At 41.7% G+C, this 27,899-nt stretch overlaps 1 pseudogene across 1 annotated transcript; it reads right to left on the bottom strand.

Annotated features, from left to right (window-relative positions):
- Positions 1-346: 346 nt before the first annotated feature.
- LOC309826125 (xaa-Pro aminopeptidase 3-like) lies at positions 347-27,899 on the bottom strand (annotated as a pseudogene). Its single transcript has 6 exons — positions 27,163-27,899; positions 26,001-26,812; positions 6,045-6,281; positions 4,456-4,572; positions 4,026-4,124; positions 347-378 (listed from the first exon to the last, which is right to left on the bottom strand). The product of its transcript is annotated as a xaa-Pro aminopeptidase 3-like (transcript).

Genomic DNA, 27,899 nt, shown 5'->3' with positions numbered 1-27,899 from the left:
AAAATTTTAATAGTTTTGCTTTTGTTTTAATGCATAGTAATAAAAAACAAACCTAATACTTTATGGATATTACTTATAAAGCAAAAGTGCTGCTTAAAAATTCAGTTAATTGGAAGGAAGGGATTCAGTAAATATTAGCTTAGGTGTTAACTTTGATATGGCAAAAACCCTGAAGGTGGTGCTCAAAAATTTGGGAAACTTTGATTTAAATAAGATAGCTAATAGGGCACCCGGGAAAAGAAGAGCACTGTGGGTAAAAAGACTGGTGAGTGGTACTAAGACCCCAGCCACCTGAAATCCCAGCTTTTAGCTGTGGCTCGGACCATAATTCTTCACTGAGAAGCCCCTATGCTTTCATGCGGTTGTTACCAGTAACCGCTGAAAAAATAGGATTTGCCAGAATCAAGATAAGAAACAAACTGGAGAGTAAAACAGTCCATTCTTTTGGGGGGTTTTTTTGGTTTAAAACACAGACTTATTATTTTACAATTCTGGAGGTCATCAGAAGTCTGACATGGATCTCACTGAGCTAAAATCAAGGTGTTGGCAGGGCAAACCTTTTCTGAAAACTCTAGGGGAGGATCTATTTCTTCGCCTTTTCAGCTTCTAGAGGTTACCTGCATTTCTTGGCCCGTGGCCCCTTCCATCTTCAAAGCCAGCAACGCCAGCTGAGTCCTTCTGTTGCCATTTCTCTGACTCTCTCTTGCCTCCTTATTCCCCTACTCCTTTTTTTTTTTTTTTTTTTTTTTTTGCTGCATTGCATGGCTTGCGGGACCTTAGTTCCCTGACCAGGGATGAAACCCGGGCCCCCAACAGTGGAAACGCAGAGTCCTAATCACTGGACTGCCAGGGAATTCCCACCCCTAGTCCATTCTTGAATTCAGCAACTCCTGCCCCTCTTGTTGGGCTTCATGCATATGAGAGAGGAGGGGATATATATAATTATGATCACAGCACCATCGTAAAGGTAGGAACTTTGCTATGGAAACAGGTGAGAGTTGCTAACCAGGAGAGGTGGGGAAGACACCTTTTTTTTTATTACATTTTTAAAACTTTTTATTTCATATTGGAGTATAGCCGATTAACAATGCTGTGATAGTTTCAGGTGCACAGCAAAGCGACTCAGCCATACATATACATGTATCCATTCTCCCCCAGATTCCCCTCCCATCCAAGCTGCCGCATAACACTGAGCAGAGGTCCTTGTGCTATACAGTAGGTCTTGTTGGTTATCTTTTTTAAATATAGCAGTGTGTACATGTCAATCCCAAACTCCCTAACTATCCCTTCCCTCCACCCTTCCCCCCGCAACCCCCAGTAACCATAAGTTCATTGGAGAAGACACTTCTGAGGTGACATTTCACCAGGTGGGCAGGGTGGACCAGAAGCTGAGGGAAGTTACATGATAAAAGCTCAGAGGAGTGGGGTATGTATGAGATGATCCAAAAGGCCTTCCTAATTCAGATGAACTCTTACTAGCCTCGATGGCTGAATTTTCTTCTAGCCACTAGAGCACTGCATTTTCACTCAAATTTTAATACATCCCTTCAAAACTGTGATACCCTTTCTAGGAGGGCAAAGGCAGGAAGCTGTTATCATTGCTTAGGCTTGTTCGTAGCCCAATCTAGCCCGTGGGTGTGGGTCCCAGAAGAGAGAACAGAACTTTTCATAAGAGCAGCCAAGTATCTGGAATCTGAGGTTGCCTGTGTGGAGTGTTCTAGTGAGTGTCTCAGAAAACCAGAGACCTGGAAATCAGGAAACTGATTCATTAGGGAGGGAAATGAGCAGTTTCCCAGAGGGGCTGTGACTCAATGAGGACCACTCACATATTCATTAACTATTTGTTGAGGGTATACTAGAACTGGGGACCATGTTGTATGCTGAGAACATGACGGATTCTCAGAGAAGAGAATGGTCCCCGCCCTTATGGAGCTTAACTGGAAGAGACTTAGGTGAGCGAAGCCATTGGAAATGCCAGGATGAAAAGAGCTAAAAATTTGGAGGCACTACTGGTTTGTGTTCACAGAAGAAACTCTTTGTGTATTTACTGTGTTGCTTCTTTAGGCTCTCCCCAGAGCCAGCCGGTGAGACCGTGGTATGCTCTTACATTTGAAAAAGTGCTTTCAAATTGCTACTTTCCTAGAAACATCTCAGTTTGCCACTAACCCCAGGCACACCTGTGGGAATGCTAGAATGCGTTGATGGCAACATCCACAGGCTTTTCCTTAAATGTTAGCAAATATATACTAATTTTTTTCAATACTTTTAAATACTCTGAACAATGCTGAAGAGATAACTGGATGAGCATGGAAAACATCATAATGAAGGGAAAGAGACAAGAACTTCAAAGTTCATATGCCTTGAGTTCTTGATATCTCAAGATTATATCCAAGATATGTCGATGGCTTTTTAATGGGATCCTTGGCGTCCTAGAGGGTCAGGGGATACCCTTCCGGGTGGTCCAAAGATCTCCTGATGTTGTATGGAAAAATGTAAGTTTGGGCCCATAGCTCTCATAAGATTCTCAAAGGGACCCCGGAAAGTCAAGAATACTTCTATAAATCCTTTGAAGATACTTCCATGAGTGCTTTCTATGAGAATATTCATGGATTTTAAGTTCACACAATTGTTCCAGAATGTGAGGAGTGCAGCAGAACCCCAGGGAAGTGGAATTGGAGGCCAGGTCCCCTTATTACCAGCCATGTGACCTTGCACAACTCTCGGCCCCATTTGAGCCTCAGTTTACTTATCTGTTAAATGGGGAAAAGAACGTGTTTACTTCTTACTTCCTACAGTTTTTGTAGCAAATGATCAGACGTATGTGAATAATGCTGTAGAAACCTCCAGGTACCATATCTAAGAGTGAGAGGCTTTAGAAAATGTTTACTCTCTGCACCTGTAGGCAGTGTTATATTGTTGGTCACTAGAGGGAGCTTTAGGATTCGGGGGAAAGAAGAGCCAGTGATGTAACTCCTGGAAAGCCTTGAGGCCTCTATGAGGAATTCTTCAGAAAGCTTTTGCCTTTTATAAATAGCCACTTAGATTTTTCCTTCTTTCTTCTCTTTTTTAAAATTCAGATAAATGCCTATAAAAGCAAACATGACCTCGTTTTCTGGTGACACAGATTTTTCTACTCTTAACATTTAGGATTCTTCCTTCTGACTTTTTCTCTGGTAAATTTAGTTTCTACGTAAACATAAGAGTTTTCCACAATCAATTTAAAAGTGAAAAAAAAAAGGCAGAAAACAACTTTCGAGAGGGCCATAGGAAGAAAGTGCTCTTCCCTTAGCGAAAGATGATTCATTGCTCATTCCGTGACATGTGGCAATGGTGAGCAGGATAGGGAAATGCATTGTCTAACTTTGGCGCGCATTAAGACCTCTGACTTTGGATTTTCTGGTGGCATTCCCTGCTGTTTTTTGGGTTTTTTTTTTTTTTTTTTTTTTGCAGTACGCGGGCCTCTCACTGTTGTGGCCTCTCCCGTTGCGGAGCACAGGCTCCGGACGCGCAGGCTCAGCGGCCATGGCTCACGGGCCCAGCCGCTCCACGGCATGTGGGATCTTCTCAGACAGGGGCACGAACCCTTGTCCCCTGCATCGGCAGGCGGACTCTCAACCACTGCGCCACCAGGGAAGCCCCCCCCCGCCCCCCTGCTGTTTTTAATTGGTGTGCATTTCTCAGGCTAGGGCTAGAGAGAGAGGACTCTTACTCATTTAAAGAGGCTTGACGGTTACACCAGAAAACCTAGGATAATTTGAAGGAGGAGGTACGATAGAGTGAAAGACACTGACTTTGCATGTTAGGGAATCAGAATGTCATGGACTCACTATGTATTTGCGGGACAATTTTTGTCCCCTTTTAGGACCGCAGTTTCTCTCTCTGCTTCTGACCATCCCCCCAGCACCACACATACACACCCATGGCTGGATGGTCTTTCTTCATCAAGAATGGATCATTAGGTGACCAGACTCAGGCCGCAGGTCAGGAAAGGCAAAGTTTTGCAGGAGCACAAAACTGAGACTTACCTGATTTTCCACCCAAATTTCTTCGGAGAAAGGAGTCTTGATATTTCTCTTCCTTGCAGTTCTTTGGGTTGTATTTCAGTTCCACAGCAAAACAGATGCCTGCAGAAAACAGTGAACATTGTATTTTCATATACATTTTCAGGGACCCATGTAGAGACTGAACTGCTAACATCCATCAGCAAACCCGGGCAATGAAGCTGTCAAGCACTGGTCTGCCAAGTTCTCTGGACTCTAACATGTGTCCCCACAATGCTGCCTTCCTCAATTTCACATTTTAAAAATGGAGACGTCTGTGACTTATACAGGCAAGTCTTGATAATCCCTCCTGAAAAGCTCCTGTTAGGCCTAAGGTGTTTCTGCAATCAGTGGCCTTTTAGAATTGAGGAAGGAGTCTAGGAAATCCTTTCTTGGTTTTGTATATTTCTCTTACCTGGAAGCTCAAAAGCTCCCCTCCGCTGGCACATCTGCGCTCTCCTTGCAACTCTTGGCACCTCAGAAGTAACCCCGCGGGAAGGGGTTGCCTCTCTGATGACAGACAGGCAAGAGACTGCAGGTTATAAAGGGCGAAGCCTTATTATAGGCTCATTCATTGTACTTTATGAGAAACAGCTGCATTTCCTTGTCAAGGCCCTTGTGGAAGGCTTTTCTCTCCTTTCCACTGCAGTCTAATCACTAACCAAGACTAATCAGCTGATTTGGGTCAGAACGAGCCAGTGTCTCTGCCATTCCACTTTAAGCATGACGGTATCCCGTTAGGGATAGGAAATTTGCTGAAACAATGCAAACGGCTTGATCAGTGATTCCATTAGTGATTACAATCGGAGTAATTTTCTCCCCTTTTTGTTTTCCAGAGGCTGTTTTTTCTTCTTCAAGCTTTCAGATGGTGAAGGTCAGAAGGTTGGCAACAGAATCACTGTTCCCTAGTTGAGAGCTTCTCAAATTTTCAGGGCAATACAAATCACCTGGACCGTGTTACAACGCAGATTCTGATTCAGCAGATCTGGAGGTTGGGGTGAGGGGAGGAGAAGCTGACGATACCAAAGCTGCTGGTCTGTGGACCACGCTGAGTAACAAGGCCCTAGTTAATTTTTATCTCTAGCTCCTGTTTCACGCTGATGAAGGATGCTTTTTCTACTCCTCAGACACTGTCAGAAATAAAGAATGAATAAGTAATGATTTCAAAGCCCAAGGGAAATCGTGAGGTCACAGATTGCATCTCCTGAATTAACAATTGTTTGGAAAGCCATGACTTTGAATTCTAATTTCTTGCAAAGCAAAATATTGAGAATAGACCCGTAGCGTGCACAAACACAGAAAACAGAATCGAAGCGATCTGATTTTTCCCATGAGATGGCAAAGCAACTGTTTATTTGAGGTTATTGTTTTTTTATTGGCAAGCATTATGCTCTGTACTTCATTTACATAGGAATCTGGTGGGCACTGCGTAAGAGTTTGTGAACTAATTTCTCTGGCTCTAAATCATATGTGTACTTCATCTTTATCCTCACTACCAGGAGCCCAGTCTAATTATTGCTTATGCAAAGGGATGACTTTTCTTCAGGTGTGAAGGAATTTCAGGTGTGTCTTAAATGTTCTCAGGAGAGCTGCTTTTAGGAATTGCTGTCTTGAGTTTTTAGACCTTCAGTTTGGCTTATTGCGTATTGCTTTGGCTCTGTTATAATTTCCACAGTTTCTGTCTTCTTGGTTAAACTGTAAGTTTGTTATAATTGGAGGCCATACCTTCTATTTTATAGGGCTGGGAAATTGGAAGGGAACTTTAAATTCATTGAGTCCCTGAATTTCTACAAGCCAGCCTCTGCTTGAAACACATTTGATGATGGGGATCTTGCTACTTTATGTCTATCCTTAGAACATTGCTGACCGTTAGGATGCCTTTCCTGATATTGGGTCAAGTCATCTCACAGTGGCTTTTGCCCACTAGCCCAGTTTTACTCATTGTGGATAATTTCTTTGTCTTGAATAGAATATGAACACAATACATATTGTTGGGCAACTGACTTGTTAAGGCCTGGGACTTGGGGGCTCTCTGTGCCTTCAGCAGTTCTTCCTGCATAAGAGTAGCCTCCAACTCCTGACTTGAGGAGTAAACTTGGGGCGAGGTCCAGAGCTGCACCGCCAGAGATCGGATGGGCTGTGGTAAAGCAGGGCAGTCACTGCTTGTAAGGACTTCAGCCCACTTCATTACAGGGCTTAAGGTTTCCTGCATTTCTTTCTTAAATGCAGCCTGACTTAAGCCTGAAATGAAACGCAGGATGAGGCTTCATGATTACTCATGAATTTTTACACAATCAGATCATTCAACAGGAATCTTAGAAATGGCTCTGATTTCCAAAATATTTATCTTTTCTGTAGTTCTCACCTAAAGCAAAGTTTTTAAACTGGCAAAGATGGACTCCAGTCTTCTCTCCCATTCCCCCCTTTCAGCACCATTCTACCCTTTTAATTTTATGCTCCATGGGTGACCTGACCCCCAAGTTTCCCCTTTGCAGTATTGTTCTAGGCCTTGGGCCATTGATTACTTTTTTCTGGCCCTTTTCCCTCATGGAACCTTACCTGTCCTCTGTCTGGGTCTCTCAGCAGCTGGTTTTCTCCAGTGCAACCCTGGCCGTTTAACAGGTTTTGGTCCCCTTAACAAATCCTTGATAATGTGTAAGATAGCTCTTGCTTTCTCTGCCTGCCTTGGTATCATAATTTCTTAATTCAGTCAAAGACATGTCTCCAAAAGGCCCTTAGGTGGTGGCTTTTTAGTGGGGAGGGACAGGAATCATGATAAGATCATGGATGAGAAATTGGTTTGGTCTGTGGACTCCCTAGCACAACTTCACATCGTCCATCACCTCAGTATGTGGGACTAGCTCTGTTTTCCATAAACAATAATAACAATAGCTCTTATTGCACGGGATGACTAATTATAGTTACTTACTATGTTCCAGGCACTGTGCCTACAGTTTAACAGATTTCTCATTTAATGTTCATAACAACCTTGTGATGTAGGAAGAATTATTTTCATTCTATTGATGAGCAAACTGAAGTTCAGAGGGGTTAGGCAATTTGCCTAGCATCACACAGCTACAGCATGGCAGAGATAGGGTTCAAACCGAGGTCTGTCTGACTGAGGCCCATGCTCTTAACCAAGCAGCTTCCTTTTTTCTGATCAACCAATGGAGAAGAAGCCTAAGATCAGTGAGTTTCCTCAGACAAGCCCTGCTGTGCTCACCTCGACTGTAGCCTTTCTACTTCACCTAAGTGCGAAAAAACTACCACTTTGCTCATCTCTATCTTCTCGGCTCTCACCCCTCACCTTCCTATGCTGAGAAAAGCTTCTTCTGGCTCCTGCGTGCACAAGAGTAATAAGTATTTGATATTTAATTACAAGGATTTATTATGGAACGAAAGGAGGGATACTAACACATCCCATCTGGGGCCAATTAAAAAGAACTGTGTTCCTGAGTATATGTGGTTTTTCTTTTTTCAGACGAGGAACAGTTCCAGTCAAGCTTTGGCACATGAAGCTTGGCATGGTTTAATAGGAGTCGGGTGACTGAGACATCTAATGCTATTTCTGAGAAAGCAAGATGGTACATCACCTTTAATGAGTGGGAAATGAAGTTGCCTACAGGGTAGCCATGGGCAGTTGAATTTATACCTGTGCCTGGGTTTGTTACATTTGTTAAAGAAGGGCATCCACGTGAAAGTCGCATTTTGGAACAAAGAGAATAAAAAGATGCCAAAATGCTGCTTTCAGGATAAGTGCATCAGTCTGTAAAAACTCCCAGGGTTTCCGAGAGTGGCCACCCACAGAGGAAGCACCATCTGGTTGTCATGCTGTCACAACAGGGGAGAGCAATGCTTGGGCACAGGGCAAAACAGAACGTTCCTCAGAACTGGACAGAAGACTCGTAGTTAGACTGAAGCCAGGAGGCAGCAGACCTCCCCAGGCCCAGCACAACACTGCGCTGAGTAAGGTCATAGACCCTAGGTGTATCCATACTTGTTCTGTGACACCTTAGCGATTTTGAAACAGACTTAACATATAAATCAGAAAAATATGCATCTCTAGAGAAATTGTTGCATGTTTTCAGGATGTGAGGAGAATAAATTTTTTAAGAATAATAAAAAGACATCTACATCCTTGGAAATATATTTAGCTGAGGTCCTGATCTCCATGAAAAACACTTTCCAGTCATTCATTCATTCATTCGTTCACTCATCAAATGTTTACCAAGTGTCTCCTACATGCCAGGACCTGTGCTACGTGCTTGAGATACAGAAAGGAACAGGAGACTGTCTTGACAATCAGGAAGCTCAGAGACCAGTAGGAGAGACTCATAGAATGAAATAACTGTGGTTCAGCGTGCTTACAGGAACCCTGGGAGGGTCACTGAACTACCCTGTAGGTGACCACAGACACCTCCTGGGGGAGGCATCACCTGAGCTTGGTCTTGCTGCACAGTCAGGAGTTATCCTCCAGAAATCTATATTTGAATAATATTCCTTTGCCATTCTAACATGAGAAGGGATGAAAAGGCTAAGTAGATGTTGTGTTGGGGGAAGAAGATGAAGGGGTGTTAAGTAAAGGATAGCAATTTCAACATTCAAATTGGAATGTTGGAGGGAGAGTGCAGGCCTTTGCAGGCTCTAGCTTCCGATGACTAAGGTTGGGATCTCAACCACTTCCTAGGTGTGGGGACCTGAGCAAATTGCTTAACATCCTAAGGTCCAGTTGCTCATAGGGTTTCCAGGTTTCAATGAGAGAACATGTGTAAAGCATTTGCTCAGGTCTGGCTTATTTAAATGTTAATAAATGTCAATTCATTATTAATTCTTTATTATCATCAGCGGTGTTCTTTCACTGATTACCCTCCTAAGCTCCCTGAATCTCCTATTCCTGATATTGCCTCCAGGGAAAAATACAGGGACAGGAAAACATAAAACAAAGAGAAAACAATTAGGGTGTGAGGGTGATTATCATCCTCTTGTTCAGAGTTGGTAAAATAAAAAATCCTCCAAAGAACAGGAACATTATGCTCTTTTCTCCATCCTATCACAAATCTTGCTTTCAGCCCACTGACCTTAGATAGGCAAAAGTGTTAGTGACACACAGTTATAAAATATAATTAAGACAGCATCTAGTGCTGCTGGTACTAGATAACCTAAAATCCTCCTAATGGAAAACTCCTTTTAAAAGTGCTAGTTGCAGTAAATAAAGTCCCCAGGGGCAAAAAAAAAAAGGGGGGGGGGCTGTGAAAACCAAAGGAGAAAGATTATGGACTGATGCTGCGGCTACATATAGGGATGGGAGATAGGGCTGTGGTGGGCCTGCCTGAGCTGAAGAGGTAGAACTTATCCCCCTTCCTAAAGATGGAACTGTTGGAGAGTTATACCATCACTAACGGGAGACTAGAAAAAAATCTACCCTCAGTACAGCAAGATGACAAGGAAGAGAGGCCTATCTCACATGGGGTTAGAACTTGAATTTATCAATGTGTGTGATCCTAGAATAGCCTGCCACACCTGCCCAGCTTAGAAATCATTACAAAAAGTGCCCTCAACCCAATGATATCCCAGGCAGGGATAACTTCAGAGCCCTTGGCAGAAGCAGCCATTCTGACAAGCAGATTTTAAGACAAAATGCATTATGAGAGATAAAGAAGTTCATTTCATAATCAAACAAAAACAGTTCACCCCTTGTAGGTACTTAATAATACGGCCTTAAATATATTTAATGCACAAATCAATTGACTTATAAAGAAACATTTGAAAATCTGTATGTAGTAGGTTTTTAAAAACATCTTTTAGTGATTGATAGATGAAAGAGTCAAAAATTAGTGAAGAGATTGAAGGTTTGAATAACCCAATTAATTAGCTTAATCTAGTCTACACATGTATGACTCAATAACTGCTTGCTAGCCCACAAAGGAAATCTCATCAAATACTAAAGACTTAGTAATATATAGGATATATTCTCTGACCATTCTCCAATAAAATATAAACTTGAAAACAATACCTGGAACTACTCTATACAGTTGAAGATTAGAAATAGAGAAGGAAAAGCATTTCTACAGACTATGGTAGATGCAACAGTCAGATTAGCGTAAATTATGCTGCAATAGTGCACAGACCTAGAATATCTCAAGATCTTAAAGCAATGGAGGTTTATTTCCCATATATGGTACACTTCTAGTGTAAGCCAGTTGGGAGCTCCATTCCCGGTTTTCCTCCCTCTGAGACCCAAGTGGATGCAGCTTCTGCAACTTGGCAACTAGTTGCAGTGGTGGAGGGAAGAGTATGTGGCTTTTAAAGTTTTCTGCCCCCAAATTACACACATCACTTCCACTCATCTTATGTTGACCAAAGCATATCTATTGCTATGGCTGACTTTGGGATGGGGACCTGACCAAAAGAGGAGAACTGGATGTGTCAGTGACCAGCACTAATGATTATCACAAAGAGGAAATAAGCATGAAAATGAGGAAACATTTACACCTAAAAAATAATGAAAATGCAACGTATGAAAACTTGTGGGAGGTAGCTAAAGCAGTACTTAGTGTAAAATTTATAGCCTTAAATGATAATATTAGAAAAAGAAGACTAACAATGAAGGAGTTAACCATCCATTCAAGAAAATAAGTTATACCAAAAATAACAGAAAAAAGAAAATAATAAAGATGAAATGCATTAATGAAAGTCACAGAAAACAAAACACAATATAGAGAATTGAAAAAAATAAAACTGCTGTCTTATTGTGTGCCTCCAAAGCAAACTTGGAGATGAAGATGAGTGTGCTCTTGATCTACTACAGAAATGCAATTAGAGAAGCATATGAGGGGGTAGTGAAGGCCAGTTGGGGAAAAGAAGCTAAGCAAGGTACAATCTTAGGCCAGCTCCCACAGAAAAGAGCTTCAGCCTGATCCCACAGTGTGCTTCTGAAGTATGTATTATACTTCAGAGCTGTTCCTCTTGGTTGTAGGAGGAGGGGTTCCATATCCCCACAGCTGTCAGTTATTGGCTAAGGGTTAATCGAAGTGGATGTGAATTCCCAGCCATTTTTGTCGTTCTGCATAGGTGGGCAAAGTGGCTCCAGTAGCCTGAGGACAGTCCTCAGAAAAAGAGTTTTAAGCTAGCCATCAGAAGTAAAACCACTCTGAATCTGGAAGAGAAGTGACAGGACCCTAGCGAATCTGGGTGGAGCACAGTGTCCACTCCAACTGATGCTTTGAAATAAAACTAATTTATCAAAACTTTAAAAAAAGAAAGACAGCATTCACAAACAATATTAGAAATGAAAAAGGAGTCATGACTACAGACATCATAAAGATAAAAAGAAGATATTAGGCCCGTAAATTTGAAAAGACAGAAATGATCACCGTCTTAAAAAAATATGACATCAACACTCTCTCAAGAAGAAATGGAAACAAGAGTATGAACTTCACCACTAGAGAAACGGAATCAGTTATTAAAAGTTAACCCCCAACCCTCCATAGGACCAGGTGAGTTTGGTTAATCACTCAAGGAACAGCTAACTGCATGCTGATGACAATTTTATCAAAGAATAGAAGGGAAGGGAACATTTTCCAACTCAGATTAAGAGAGTATAAGAAAGGAAGATTATAAACCAGCCATATTTATAAATACATGTGCCTAAGTAAGCAAAATACTAGAATATTAATGGACATATTAAAATAAAGTTGATTTATCATAGGAATGCAAAGATGAGTTGACATTAAAAAGATGAAAGGAGAAAAACATGTGATTGTCTCAACAGAGTTTGATAAAATTCAATACCTATTCATGATTAAAAATGGTCAGCCAACTATTAGCAAAATAGGAATAGAAGGAAACTTGCTCCATTAATGAGGGCATCTACTAAAAACCTACAGCAAATATTTTTAAGGATGACATGTTAAAATCTTTTTCTTTAAAATCAGGGATAAGACAAAGACTCTTTCTGTCAATAGAAAAAAAAAAAAAGGCAACAGAATGGAGAAACATACCATGTTCATTGATGGAAGGACAGTATCAAGAAGATACCAATTCTCCCAAATTAACTTGCAAATTACAGCAAAAACCTCAACAGAGTTTTTCCTGAAACTTAATCAAGTGTTCTTAAATTAAAAGAAAAGGGCAAAGTTTAGTATCAAAAAAGAATAGACAAATGGGTGGGGAGGGTGTTGGAATTCTTCTGCCAGATATAAACTTACTATAAAGCTGTAGTAATTAAGATTGTGTGGTGTCATGACAGGAATAGACAGAACGAAGCCCAGAAGCCAACCCACACAAGATATGTAAACTTGACATATGAGGAATGTGACATTACTGATGTGGAAAGGATGGTGGTACTGGGAATAAGTGATACTAGGAAAATTGGTTATCCATTTGGAAGAAAATATATTTGATTCCTACCGCACATCTTCATCCAAAATAAATTCCTGATAGGGGACTTCCATGGTGGCATGGTGGTTAAGAGTCCACCTGCCAATGCAGGGGACATGGGTTCGAGCCCTGGTCCGGGAAGATCCCACATGCCACGGAGCAACTAAGCCCGTGCGCCACAACTACTGAGTCAGTGTGCCACAACTACTGAAGCCTGTGCACCTAGAGGCCGTGCTCTGCAACAAGAGAAGCCACCACAATGAGGAGCCCACACACCGCAACCAAGAGTAGCCTCCACTCACTGCAACTAGAGAAAACCTGCCGCAGCAACGAAGACCCAATGCAGCCAAAAATAAATAAAATTTAAAAATCCCAATAAATTATAAACCTAAATATGACAATTGAATATTGGAACTTTGTAGAAGAAAATACAGGATAAATATTTTTATGATTTGGGGGATTTTTTAATTCTTAAACAATGTTTTGACTTTTTGATCTCTAAAACAAGAGAAAGAATAGATGATAAGATTGATAAATATAACTCCATTAAAATAAAAATAGAACTTCTGGCAATCACTGTTTGTGAGGATTAAATATATTAATAAGAAAAGTAGTTAAGTTTTACCGTGTACCTGAACACATAGTAAGCACTGCAAATTATTTGTAGTATTACTTGTTTTATAGGGTATTTCCCCTCACAATAATTAGAATAAAGCTAGTTTTACCATGTATTTTTCTTTCTCTTGAAGACACACATCTTCTGGATATGCAGCAAATGATGTAACTAAAGGAAGAGAATATTACCCGAAAAACTATATGAGAATGTGTATTTCATTCTTAGGCAAGCTTGGCGATTGTTATTATTTTTTGTTTGTTTTTTTGTTTGTTTTTTGCGGTACGCGGGCCTCTCACCGTCGCGGCCCCTCCCGCTGCGGAACACAGGCTCCAGACGCGCAGGCTCAGCGGCCATGGCTCCCGGGACCAGCCGCTCCGCGGCATGAACCCGCGTCCCCTGCATCGGCAGGCGGACTCGCAACCACTGCGCCACTAGGGAAGCCCTTGCCGATTGTTTTAATCTCTTCCATGGGAACCAGTCTTTATTTGCGTGAACTCTGTAACTTGTGGTCTTTTCTTGGTAATGTTAATGTCCAGCAAATTCCTCCCAGTAACTTGTTTTGTGTGCCCAGAATACAGTTACTGGGAATGTATTGGCAGCCTCCTAGCAGGCCTTACTACTGGGGCCCGAACTAGTTAGTGTGGAATCCAGGAGCCTTCTGTGTATTCACTTTTGACCCTGAGTCATCATTTTACTTTTCTATCTGGGCGCTTCCACATTTATCTCTTGCAGGCTGCTGAAATCAACAAGTGAACTTGCATTCCTGCTTCTACGTTAGCCTGCACCAAAATATTGCTATAATCAGAAGAGAAACATTTGTAGAAGCTCTAGGAGTCTTAGATATTAATCATTTGACAGATAAAGATCAGGAGATTCTGGGCTTATGTTGATTACAGAGGTGAAGTGGTCTTCTTTTAAAAAAAAAAGTCATTCCTCAAAATGATATTATTTCTGGCCCCTTGGCCGAGTCCAAGTTTCAAAAGGCAATCTCTCTAAATCCAAGTTCTTTCGCACTACAAATAAACTAGTATTACCACGCACCCCGTAAGCAGCAGCAAGAGCTGTTTTTGCTTCAACCCATAGCACAGTTCAGAAGGTCAGACGTGACCACAGTATCTCCTGTTATTTCAGGGCTCACATGTGTTTGCCTTGGCACCATTTCCCTGGCATTTGGTTTCTGTTATTTTTCCATGGTTTTGGCTTGCAGGAATCAAAGAAGCATATTTTTGACAATAAGCGAAGTCCGGACAGATAAAGTATTCTGAACTGGTGGTGACTGGACCCAGTGGGAGGCAATACATGCCTCCACCACTTACATCCAGTAGCGTGGCCCTGACCCTGCATATGGTGAATGCGAGTGATGGAGAAGGTGGAGGGCTGCCCCGCTCTGCAGGGCTGGCCAGAGCCTCATCCTTGCTCCCCAGCCAGACTCCAGTGATGCTCAGCTGTCTCCATTCAGGGTACCTCTTGAGGCCAAAGCTAAACACTCAGCAGAGTGGAGGGCCTCCCTCGATGAACCGTTGTCCATTTTAGCCTCAGTGACAGCTGACTGTTGTCAGTGGGAAGATACTCAGATTGGCCCATTGCTGTGGCTTGGTTTAGCTGCTGCTGGGAGCTCTCTGCAGAATGTGTGTCTGGGAAATAGGCAATCGCGCTGTATAAAACAGTTAAGATCACCGCCGTGGGGTTAAACTAACAGCGGAACCCTCAGGGCCAGATTTTATCCGCCTGTAGGTGCCATGGAGTAGAAGAGGAAGTAGGCGGGGTGGGAAGGGTTGGAGCGTAGTACAGTGGTTCCCAAGCTTGTCTGCACAGGGGAGTCACCTGGGGAGTTTCAAAAACTATCCATACCTGTGTTCCACCTCAAGAGGTTGTGATTCAATTGGTCTGCAGAGGCATCTGGACTCTGGCAATTTTAAAAGGGCCTCAGGTGGTGAAGATCTCAAATTTTGAAGTTGCACAGCCCTGGTTTGTGTCCCAACGCCAACATTTAAGGGCGATGTGACTTTGACCAAGCCATAAAACCTTCTGAATCTCAGCTTTCTCATTTTCAATATGGGGGTGATCTTTTCTCCCTTATGTGGTTGTCATGGAGAGTGAGTATAAACATGTTATGTTTTTAATACTAAAAATGTTGCATCAGTAGAGTCATCGAACTGTGCCGTTTCCTAGGCTATATGGTGGAGTCGTTAATAGTTTGGGCTTTGAGTCATACTGGCCTGGGTTTGAATCCTGGCTCCACTGTTTGACCTTGGGCAAATGTCTTTTTTTGTTTTTTAATTTATCTTTTGGCTGCACCGCATGGTGTGGGATCTTAGTTCCCAGACCAGGGATTGAACCCGTGCCCTGTGGGTTGACAGTGTGGAGTCTTAACCACTGTACCGCCAGGGAATTCCTGGGTGAATGTTTTTATCCCTGAATCTTCACTCCCCTTGTTGATAAAATGGGGATTTGTTCTTACCTTATAGAGTTGATATGAGGATTAATGACAGATACACTTAGCATTTACGTAGGACAATATGAAATTACTATTTTGTAGCTTTAAAGAGGTAGAATATCAGCATTTTCATGTGTTTAACCTAATATTGAGTTTTCAGAAACGTTAGTATTAGTAACTAGTATTATTACTATTAATCAATATGACCTGGAGGGAATTACTTTACTTCAGAGTGTCTCAGTTTCCCCATCCGTAAAATGGATACATTAAGATTTTGCCTTCTTCATAGAATTGCTATAAGTTTTCAGTGAGATGACGTTTGTGAAATCACTTTGAAGGTTATAAAATATGAGGAATCATGATAACAAAAACATTCTTAGAAACTGGGCATCTCATGTATATAATGACAAATATTTATTCTGGGAAAGTTAGAGGGGTATGTCTGCACAATATGAAACTTGGGAAGGGAATTGAGTCACATAGAGAAAACCTGTCCTTTGGGATTCAGACAGAAAATTACTTTTTAAATCCTACTCCAAGTTCACTACCACTCCAGCATCATGGAGAACAGAGAACAGTGAATCCCATGGCTCCCACCCCAGGCAAACTTGTGTTATTGTTGAGGAGATGTGTCGCACTATCTGCGTAGGAATAACTAATACTTACATGATACCTACCACAAGCCAGACTCTGCTAAAGTTCCTTACATGCGTGCTCTCATTTCATTCTTGGCGAGATCCCAATTTTTCACAGGGGAGGAAATGGAGGCACAGAGAGATTAAATAACATGTCCAAAGTCACACAGACATAATAATAAAAGACATTCGAGAAATGGTGATTGTGAGAAACATTTGTGGCGATGAATACGTTCAAAATCATAACAGATTATAACAAATAACAAAATATTTTATCTACAGCTCTTTTGTGCTTTTCTACCCCTCACTTTTAATATAGACCTTTTAACGAGGGCCTAAACATTCCTTGCAGAAAATGTCTCATGGCTTACGCTGAGGACAGTTTGCCCATGGTTTTTGGTTCTTGACCTCATTTTCATCCCTGACACTTTGGGTGGCCTTGGGTGGGAAAAATAACTTCCCCATGTCTGTAGTTTCTCCACCTATAACATGGGTCTAATAGTGCCTCCCTTGAAAGCATGTTGTGGAGACTAATTATCATAATGTCGTTTTTTTGTGTGCAGACTGGAAACCCAAAGGGCCACCCAGACTTCAGCCCTGTGGTAAAATCTTGGCTTCTCTTGGACAGAGACAAGAGTATTGCTTCTTGGTGGGCTCCCAAACCCTCCTGCTGTCTTCTCTTTGTGAACGGCAGTGCCCAGTCTTCTTAACACACAGCATTACTTGCAATAAGTTGCCATCCATACCCTGTGGTCAAGGGGTAAGTGTTACCGCTTATTACAAAGTTATGTGAGAGACACTTCCCGCTAGTGTGGGTCACAAAGGCCATGACAATGTCACTTGATGTGATCGGGACCCAGTGGGGAGAATCCTGTTCCACAGAGCGAACACGCAGGACTGACTTTCTTTCAGGGCAGAAACACTGGCTCCTGTGGTGCACAGTCTAGGAGCATAGGTGTCACTTGTGAGCTTGTCAGAAAGGCAGAATCTCAGGCCTGACTCCAAGACTACTGCCTCGGATTCTGCATTCTAACAAAATTCACAGGTGTTTGGAAGGCTCATTAAAGCTTGAGAAGCATATCTCCTCTTGGAACTGTAACAGCGATGACGCGCTTTGTGGTAGAGCTGGGAATCCATGCAGTCAAGGTTTATCGGGCTCCAAAGCCTGTGTTCTATCCTCTCCTCTGCTCTGCTTCCTCTCAAGGGATGCAGATAGGGTTTGATTTCTTGCTGAAATGCCTTTGGACCTTCCAGGAAAACATCTGACCATGGCTATTACAGTGCAGTACATACTCCTCAGTTCGGGAAACTCCTGGATGAAAGCAGCTTTTACCACAGTGTTTATAATTTTGTTACATTTGTGATTGGCTGTCTTTTTTTTTTTTTTAAAAAAGAAAAAAGCTCAAGATATTTCCTTGCCTGAGAAAAAAAAGTGAGAAATCAAGGTGGGGTGGAGGAGAGAGGTGGAAAGTAGAGAAAGAAAAGAGAGAAGAAAAAAAGAGGAGAAAGGAAAGAAAAAGTATGCATTTGAGGAAACCCAATGTTTCAGGATACAGTTATCCATCCTGGCTGTGGGAGTGAATACATTGTTTGTTAAACTTTAAGGGCTGATGTTTTAATTAGAAAATTAAAAAAAAATGAGGATCTTTATTTAAATAACTGATCAGTATCAGTGAAAGAGTATGCCAAAACAATTTATTCCTTTTTTTTCACTCCCTTTTGAACTTATTTTTAGACTATTAAAATGATCAAACCAGCATGAAGTACCTAATAAATCTTCATATAATTATGACTTGATTTTGATTGCCATTCTCATGAAGCTGTACATAACTGTGACATTTATTCCTTTTTTAAGATAACTTATGCTATAGTCAGAATGATCTTTGAAAAGTGCAGATTTGAACTCCTGATGAATTACTTTATCTAGATATTTGATCATCAATGACTGTTATTATAAAAAGACAAACAACCAGGAATTATATCCTTTCCACTGGAAGTACACAGCACCACCCAAGAAATATTCTTACCAAAAGACAGGAGCTGAATTTCATCAAGATTCTGTGTCTAATTACCAAGGTACAGGTAATACAGAGGTCATATAACTGTCACCTGGGCCTTTTGGAATGCTTACTCTTGGGTCAGTCTGTCTTGGAATCCAGCTGCCATGCGTCGAGAAGCTCCAGTCACATGGAAAATCTACTCATAGTCACTTTGGTTGACAGCCCCAGCTGAGCTCCCAGCTGGTAGCTGTCATTAGCTGTCAACATGTGAACGTCCAGACATCTTGGACATCCAGTTGACACATGACTACAACTGCATGAGAGACCCCCAATGTGGACTACTCAACTGATCCCTGTTAACCCAGAGAACCAAGAGAATTCATAATAACTGCTTTGAGGCACTAAGTTTTGGAATGATTTGTTAAGTAGTATTAGGGACTGAATGTCCCCCCCCGCCCAAATTCATATGTTGAAGTCCTAACCTCCAATGTGATGGTATTAGGAGGTGGGGCCTTTGAGCTATAATTAGGTTGAGATGAGGTCATGAAGGTGTGGTCTCCATGAAGGAACTGGTGTTCTCATAAGAAGGAGAAGAGAAACAACAAGATCCTACCGTACAGCACAGGGAACTATATTCAATATCCTGTGATAGCCATAATGGAAAAAAATATTAAAAAATATATATATATAATCTGAATTACTTTGCTGTATAGCAGAAATTAATACAACATTGTAAATCAACTATGTTTCAATTAATAAAAAAAAAGAGGAAGAGAGAGTAGAGCTCCTTCTCTCTTTCTGCCATGTGAAGACACAACAAGAAGGTGGCTGCACAAGCCGGAAGGTAGGTTCTCACAAGGAACCGAATTTGCTGATACCTTGATCTTGGCCTTCCCAGCCTCCAGAATTTTGAGAAATAAATGTCTGCTTTAACATCTAGCCTATGGTACTTTGTTATAGCAGCCCAAGCTGATTAAGGCAAATACCAATAAGATCAGTAAGCAGTGCTCCATTGGCTGTGGAAGATGAGAAAAAGTGAAGAAGCTAAGATCATCCAAGGTTTTGGTCTTAAGAGAGTGTGTGCTAGTTCTGTGAAAATGCCAGTGGTAGTTTGATGGGGATTGCATTGAATCTGTAGATTGCTTTGGGTAGTAGAGTCATTTTCACAATGTTGATTCCTCCAATCCAAGAACATGGCATATCTCATCATCTATTTGTATCATCTTTAATTTCTTTCATCAGTGTTTTATAATTTTCTGCATACAGGTCTTTTGTCTCCTTAGGTAGGTTTATTCCTAGGTATTTTATTCTTTTTGTTGCAATGGTAAATAGGAGTGTTTTCTTAATTTCACTTTCAGATTTTTCACCATTAGTGTATAGGAATGCAAGAGATTTCTGTGCATTAATTTTGTATCCTGCTACATTACCAAATTCATTGATTAGCTCTAGTAGTTTCTGGTAGCATCTTTAGGATTCTCTATGTATAGTATCATGTCATCTGCAAACAGTGACAGCTTTACTTCTTTTCTGATTTGGATTCTGTTTATTTCTTTTTCTTCTCTGATTGCTGTGGCTAAAATTTCCAAAACTATGTTGAATAAGAGTGGTGAGAGTGGGCAACCTTGTCTTGTTCCTGATCTTAGTGGAAATGGTTTCAGTTTTTCACCACTGAGGATGATATTTGTGGTAGTTTTGTCATATATGGCCTTTATTATGTTGAGGTAAATTCCCTGTATGCCTACTTTCTGGATGGTTTTTATCATAAATGGGTGTTGAATTTTGTCAAAAGCTTTCTCTGCATCTATTGAGATGATCATATGGTTTTTATTCTTCAATTTGTTAATATGGTGTATCACATTGATTGATTTGCGTTTATTGAAGAATCCTTGCAAAAAATTTCACAATTTGTATGGAAACACAAAAGACCCCGAATAGCTGAAGCAATCTTGAGAAAGAAAAATGGAGCTGGAGGAATCAGGCTCCTGGACTTCAGACTATACTACAAAGCTACAGTAATCAAGACAGTATGGTACTGGCACAAAAACAGAAATACAGATCAATGGAACAGGATAGAAAGCCCAGAGATAAACCCACGCACATACAGTCACCTTATCTTTGATAAAGGAGGCAAGAATATACAATGGAGAAAAGACAGCATGTTCAATAAGTGGTGCTGGGAAAACTGGACAGCTACATGTAAAAGAATGAAATTAGAACTCTCCCTAACACCATACACAAAAATAAAATCAAAATGGATTAAAGACCTAAATGTAAGGCCAGACACTATCAAACTCTTAGAGGAAAACATAGGCAGAACTCTCTATGGCATAAATCACAGCAAGATTCTTTTTGACCCACCTCCTAGAGAAACGGAAATAAAACCAAAAATAAACAAATGGGACCTAATGAAACTTCAAAGCTTTTGCACAGCAAAGGAAACCATAAACAAGACGAAAAGACAACCCTCTGAATGGGAGAAAATATTTGCAAATGAAGCAACTGACAAAGGATTAATCTCCAAAATTTACAAGCAGCCCATGCAGCTCAATATCAAAAAAACAAATAACCCATTCCAAAAATGGGCAGAAGACCTAAATAGACATTTCTCCAAAGAAGATATACAGATTGCCAACAAACACATAAAAGAATGCTCAACATCATTAATCATTAGAGAAATGCAAATCAAAACTACAATGCAATATCACCTGACACCAGTCAGAATGGCCATCATCAAAAAGTCTAGAAACAATAAATGCTGGAGAGGGTGTGGAGAAAAGGGAACCTTCATACACTGTTAGTGGAAATGTAAATTGATACAGCCACTGTGGAGAACAGCATGGAGGTTCCTTAAAAAATGAAAAATAGAACTACCATACGACCCAGCAATCCCACTACTGGGCATATACCCTGAGAAAACCATAATTCAAAAAGAGTCATGTACCAAAATGTTCATTGCAGCTCTATTTACAATAGCCAGGACATGGAAGCAATCTAAGTGTCCATTGACAGATGAATGGATAAAGAAGACGTGGCACATATATATGATGGAATATTACTCAGCCATGAAAAGAAACGAAATTGAGTTATTTGTAGTGAGGTGGATGGACCTAGAGTCTGTCATACAGAGTGAAGTAACTCTGAAAGAGAAAAATAAATACCGTATGCTAACACATATATATGGAATCTAAAAAAAAAAAAAAAATGATCATGAAGGACCTAGGGGTAAGACGGGAATAAAGACACAGACCTACTAGAGAATGGACTTGAGGACACGGGGAGGGGGAAGGGTAAGCTGAGATGAAGTGAGAGAGTGGCATGGACATATATACACTACCAAATGTAAAATAGCTAGTGGGAAGCAGCCGCATAGCACAGGGAGATCAACTCGGTGCTTTGTGACCACCTAGAGGGGTGGGATAGGGAGGGTAGGAGGGAGGGATATGCAAGAGGGAAGAGATATGGGGACATATGTATATGAATAACTGATTCACTTTGTTATACAGCAGAAACTAACACACCATTGTAAAGCAATTATACTCCAATAAAAATGTTAAAAAAAGATTAAAAAAAAAAGAAAAAAAGAGAGTGTGTGGCCCATGGTCCTGCCCACCAAACTGGGAAGACTAGGAGGAGGGGCAGGAGGAAATAAATGTTTTTCATGATTATCCTAATATTATATATTAATTTTATAATTAATAGATAATAAAAATCACTTGAATACTACCACATAGACATAACCACTCCCTTTATTTATTGTAGTCCCCTTTAGCATTGTTTGTTCTTTGTTTCTTACAGAATTGCCAGAACAATTTTCCCCCAACTACCCTAAAACATACCAATCTGGCAACCTTTTTGGAGAGGATTTATTCAACTCAAGATCTTAGACAGAAAAAATCTAACATGATCCTCTACCGGTAACTCTGGCTTCCTTCTATAAAATTTCAAATAAAAATAAATGAAATAAATGTTGCTGTTGGGAATTATTTGTTTTGGAAAAACAGCTTACTGTTTCCACCAGGGCTAAGTCTTCAGGGAAATCCTGGACATTCATCCCTGTGACAGAATTCCTGGCCTGTGACTCAAGGGGCAGATGAGGTTATGCTTTCAGTGCTTACAAGAAACTAAATTCACTGGGTAATTACTTGTCTACACAGTCCAAATGGAAAGAGTTAAATGCACTTGGAGACACTCAGGGAAGTGGTATGAATCTCTGGTGTGTTATGGTCTATTTATTCCTTCATTTATTATTTTATTCTTCAGGAAATATTTATTTTATTTATTTTTTTACATTGTTTTATAGTTTATTTTTAAAATGACAGTAACAAATGGCCTTCCCTTGTTGGGGAATGACATATCTACTTTCAGTCAATAGGGACTTAAAAAGTAACAGCATTTTGTCCAAATTGAACTTACATAATTGCACAAAAGTCATACAAAGCATTAAGAAATGCTCACAAAGACTGCAGTTCTCTCAGCTTCTCATGAAGCACACCCCAAGAGGCCTTGGTTTCAGTGGGGACCCCTGATCTGCATAATACTGATGCTAACCCCAAGTTCCCCAGTGACACATAGGCAGAGGTGAGAGGAGCCAGGAAGACACATGTGCTTTGGGACAGTGGAATTCTGCCCTACAATTAGGGTTTAATGATGTATTCACCTTCTCATATTAGGATTAGTAAACAATTCAGCTGGAAGTATATTTGTCCAGGCTTAAAACTTAACCCTATCAGCTTAAGTTTTGGGATACAGATCCCACTTCAGGAAACTAAAATCAAAACAAATAAACAAAACTAAACAAAAAACACACCGTAAAAACCTCTTCCAAGCAAGAGGTTGCTTGGAAACCTCTTGGGCCACCATCCTGGGCCCTCATTTAGTTTCTAACATACACACACAAAGAAGTTACCTTATCATTGATCATATGCCAGTTGAGGGATGGTAGACAGAGTCTCACTCAAATCCCAACTCTTGTTTTATGGACAGCAGTTACTGGAAACCTGTGTTACAAAGGACTCTGAGGTCACAGCTGGAACTGGTGGGACAGCCACTATGCTGTACTTATGTGACATGGACACAGGACAGGGAGAGGCACTCATACATCATATTTGCAATCTTTCTATTATTAGGAAAGCTAAGGAGGATGTTGGTTATGTATGTTTTGAAAAACATAACAAAGCCCAATTTTTCTATTTTAATGAGTTGCAATGTCTTTATCTGGGGATTTAACTTATTTTATGGATCTTAAACCCAATTAAGATGTAATGTCTATAGTAGGAGTTTTCCTTTTCTGAACTTACAAAAATTAATAAAAAAGATAACAATGTTTTGAAAGAAGACACACAAAGAGAACTTTAAGTCACCATGAGAAGCACCTTCCTAACGTGGGTATGACTATGAGAAGAGGAGAGTTATTATTCTATTTCTACTGCTGTGTTTCAAATAAAAAACCCAGTCCCAGTTTAATTATAGAGAAAAATAACAATTCCTGAAGTAAAACCATAAAAGTATGTGGCAGAGGCCATCTAGATATACTTCTTTCCTTTCGATTATTGTTAATATTATTGTTAATATTTCAGCTGTATCTCTTCAATTCAGGGAGAAAAATTCCAATGTAACATTTGAAGCATTTTTTAAAAATTAAGGTTTTCATTAGAAGAGCTTGGTGTATATATGAAGTATTTATTATACTGAAACATGGAGGGAGATGTGCAGCATGTCTGTGGTAAGGCTGAGAATGAACAAGATTCCAGCACTGTGCACAATTATCTGCTCAACCAATCCTGAATAGATCAGACAGTCCCTAAACCACTGCTCTGAGACGCTCACTGTGTCATTTCTTTCTTTTTGTTTTTTTTTGCGGTACGCGGGGCTCTCACTGTCGCGGCGTCTCCCGTTGCGGAGCACAGGCTCCGGACGCACAGGCTCAGCGGCCGTGGCTCACGGGCCCAGCTGCTCTGCGGCATGTGGGATCTTCCCGGACCGGGGCACGAACCCGTGTCCCCTGCATCGGCAGGCGGACTCTCAACCACTGCGCCACCAGGGAAGCCCACTGTGTCAGTTCTTGAAGGTCCTGATCGTCTGATGCAAATGTTAGCTGCTGTGGTTAATCGGGGACTCAAAGGACAATATGCCTGGGTCAGGGACTATAAATCACTAGAAAAATTCCACAACGGTCATTCTACGTGTGACTTGCAACACCTGTAGAACTCACCAGGAATCCAGCCAGAAGTCTGCTTCATGTCCAAGTAGGCTGCTATTCATAAGAGCCACCTAAGCTTTTAGCTAGAAAGTTGAAGACTACAGAAAATGATTTATAGGAAGAAAAGGAAATTCCTTATTCCAGGATTGTAAGTGAACAAAGGAAACCCAATTCCAGAAACAGGTTGTTGAGGCCACAGAGGCCGAGGGAGTGAGAAGCCAGAGTTGTGGGTTTCTTTTCAGTGCCCTCTTAGAAAGTAACAAGCACAGGACTGAAAAGTTGGAGGTGGGTGAGGAGAGCAGGCGCAGGGGTGATGACTCCAGCTGTGCAGCCATGCGTTCCCACAGCTGCTGAGCAAGCCAAGCATTGGTGCGTGAGCACTGTCAGGACACAATTTGTATCACTTTGGTTGCTAACATTATCTTTGTCTCCCGATGAAGTCACTGCCTGTCTGCTTTGGGCTCTGTACCTTGGGTTTCTCCGACAAGACGGGCAAACCTCTAGCACTGCAAGGAGTGTTAATCTCCTAGCCCGTTCTTCCCTAAAACAAATATTTTCTTAAAAATTTTCGAATTTAGCGCTTCCCCTTATGACAGAAGCTCCCAAATAACCTATTTGCAGTAGGCTCGCCCTGTTCACTTTGCAAAGTGAGTTTTATATAATTGCATCCAGTGCTGTGTTGAGGGAAACATGAGTCTTTACCATTGTCCTTCCAGTGCTAACGTCCAAGGAAGGAAAGGATCACAGGGTGTTTACAGGTACTGGGTGGGTTGCATATTTTGTTTTTATCGGCACTAAAGGAAATCACAGAATGATAACCAGGGTGTCTGTCTGAATACGGGCTGCCATTCCTCTGACTTTAATAGGGTAAGTAGAGGATCTGCCCTTGGCCAGGGAAGCAGCTTCAAGGGTGTGCTCTGAGGGTCAATGCATTAAGAATCTATAAAGAAAGCATGGATGTCTGGGAAAGGAATCATCTTTAGATTGAGAACAGATGGATGGAGGTCTGGATCTATAGCAGACACAGATATACTTTTCTTTCTTTCATTTCCTTCCTTATCAAGAATCTAAACACCTTCCAGGTCCCAGGCAACCACATACTAAGAAAGGCTCAAAAGTGTTTTGTTCAATAGCTAGTGTTGCTGGAATCTGGACTGTGGCTGAATGGTGTGACTGTAGGACACCAATGCCCTGAAGGCTCACGTGGCTCCAGTAGGTATGTGGGCTCCTGGATAGGTAAGCAGGTGTCATAGAAGGTACGTACTGGCCACCCACAATCACTGATGCGTGGTTTTCAGTGCAGGCAAAGACCTTGGTGATTGGCTCAAAATATATAAGCATTATCCAAAAATCTTATGATATTAGGTGGATCTCAGGAAAAGTGCAGAAGGGGAAGGACCTGGAGAGAATTTATCCATGTGTTAAGTGGAATGCATGGACATATGTAACCAAGATCTTTCTTTACATCTTAAAACTAAACTTGTCTGAGTCATTAATTCTACAGAATTAATGTTACTAAAGTTGTAGTAATACACCATCCAAAAATTCATTTTCCCAGATTTCTAGCTACATAAAACAAAAAAGACCACATACACAATTTCATACACTCATATAGCTGCTGCACTCCCCAGTGGAACACATATATAAATGTCCACACAGAGACCCCCAGAAAGCACACGTGCACAGAGGCCAACGTCCACCCCTCCTGAACCTGATATGCATGTGGGTCGCAATGAAGGTCAAGGCCCTACTGCATATCTGTTCGATGTCATTCATCTCTTTGGGACAATCTGCAGAAAGGATGAGAGGTGAGTCCTCAGTTACCACTACATCATCCTCAATCCATACACCAAGACCACGGAACTTCTCAGGGTCATCTTTGTCATCCTCCGGAATATAAATACCTGCCTCCACTGTGATTACCATACCAGGCTGCAGAGGGAGGGAGCAGGGCATGTCTGGGCTGCTGTGGACCTCCATCCCGAGGTAATGGCCAACATGATGCAGGCAGTATTTTCGAGCAGCCTTGAAGGCATTATTTTCCCTAATGTTCTTCATGATCCCCAACTCTTTAAGCTTCTGTCCTATCAGTGTTAGCGTCATGCTGTAGACGTTATCCAAGCTTGTTCCAGGGGAGCAGAGAGTCAGAAAATCCCTCTGGACTTCTGCAACAGCTTCATAGAGTTCTGCCTGAGGTGCCGTGAACCTGCCATTGACAGGTCAGGTACGAGTGATGTCACTCACGTAGCAAGAAGACTCACAACCTCCATCCAGCAGCACCATTTCCCCATCCTCGATGCGTTGATTGTTCTTCGCATAGTGCAGAGTGTTTGACCCATTACCTCCAGCAACCACAGGTGGGTAGGCTAAGACGTCTGCACCACGGGCCCGGCACTCAAATTCAAACTTAGCATAAAGGAAGGCTTCCTCTACAGGGGCTTTACTGGCAAACATGATCTCTATGAAAGCCTGTGATGTCAGCTTCCCAGTAATCTGCATTTGTTCAATTTCTGCAGGAGATTTTTTTGGGGGGGCATTCATATATATATATATTTAACATCTTTATTGGAGTATAATTGCTTTACAATGGCGTGTTAGTTTCTGCTGTATAACAAAGTGAATCAGCTATACATAAACATATGTCCCCATATCCCTCTTGTGTCTCCCTCCCTCCCACCCTCCCTATCCCACCCCTCTAGGTGGTCACAAAGCACCGAGCTGATCTCCCTGTGCTATGTGCCTGCTTCCCACTAGCTATCTATTTTACATTTGGTAGTGTATATATGTCCATGCCGCTCTCTCACTTCGTCCCAGCTTACCTCTCCCCCTCGCCGTGTCCTCAAGTCCATGCTCTACGTCTCTGCAGGAGGTTTGATCAGCCTGAGGCGCTGTACCAGCTGCTGCACAGCCCGAACCTTGTTCTTGCTCCTGGCTTTGACCTCTGCCAACTGCTTCATGTAGTCACAGTGGAGCTGTGTGAGCCGGCCTCATCCAGTCATACCACAGTGTACGTGTCTCAGCTTTCAGTTTCGGTCCAACATGTTGAAATTCTTCCAGCGTATAGGCTTCGTCCCCTCCAGTTAGAGCTGTTTCTCCATCGGTACCAGATCGGGGGCCATCCCAAAGTTCTTGGCTGGGATCTCTCTGAGGCACAAACAGCATGGCCTTGTGTGCTGGTAACTGATGGCGGGGAGGCTTTGAAGGACCAGAATGCTATCAGACTCTTGGAATTCACACGGGTACAGGAAATCGTTGTCTTGGTGGAAAGTATAGGGGATATCAGTGCTCATATAGTATGTAGGGTTGGACAGCAGTACCACTGTGTGGTCTGTACCACTCTGCCCTTGTGCTTCCTTGTAGATCAGAGCTATTAGTTTGTGTCTACGAAGTGCATATTCCACCTGGAATAGTCCTGGCGTCACCTCCCCTGGTCTGAGGAGGTGTGGGTGTGTAAAGGGCCTGGGCTGGCCTAAGTATCAGTTTGGAATCCTCCTCTCTCGGATGGGCTGCAGGGAGTACCTTCGCTGTGAACATGACATGCATCTGGAGAGGCTGCGGACGCTTGCTACTGCGGGAACAAGCTTAGTTGCTGA

This window comes from Grampus griseus (assembly GCF_964374135.1).
Source record: "Grampus griseus genome assembly, chromosome: 8".
NCBI lineage: Eukaryota > Metazoa > Chordata > Mammalia > Artiodactyla > Delphinidae > Grampus > Grampus griseus.
Note: the sequence above shows the minus strand (reverse complement) of the source record. Positions and strands in the feature narration are given on the sequence as shown.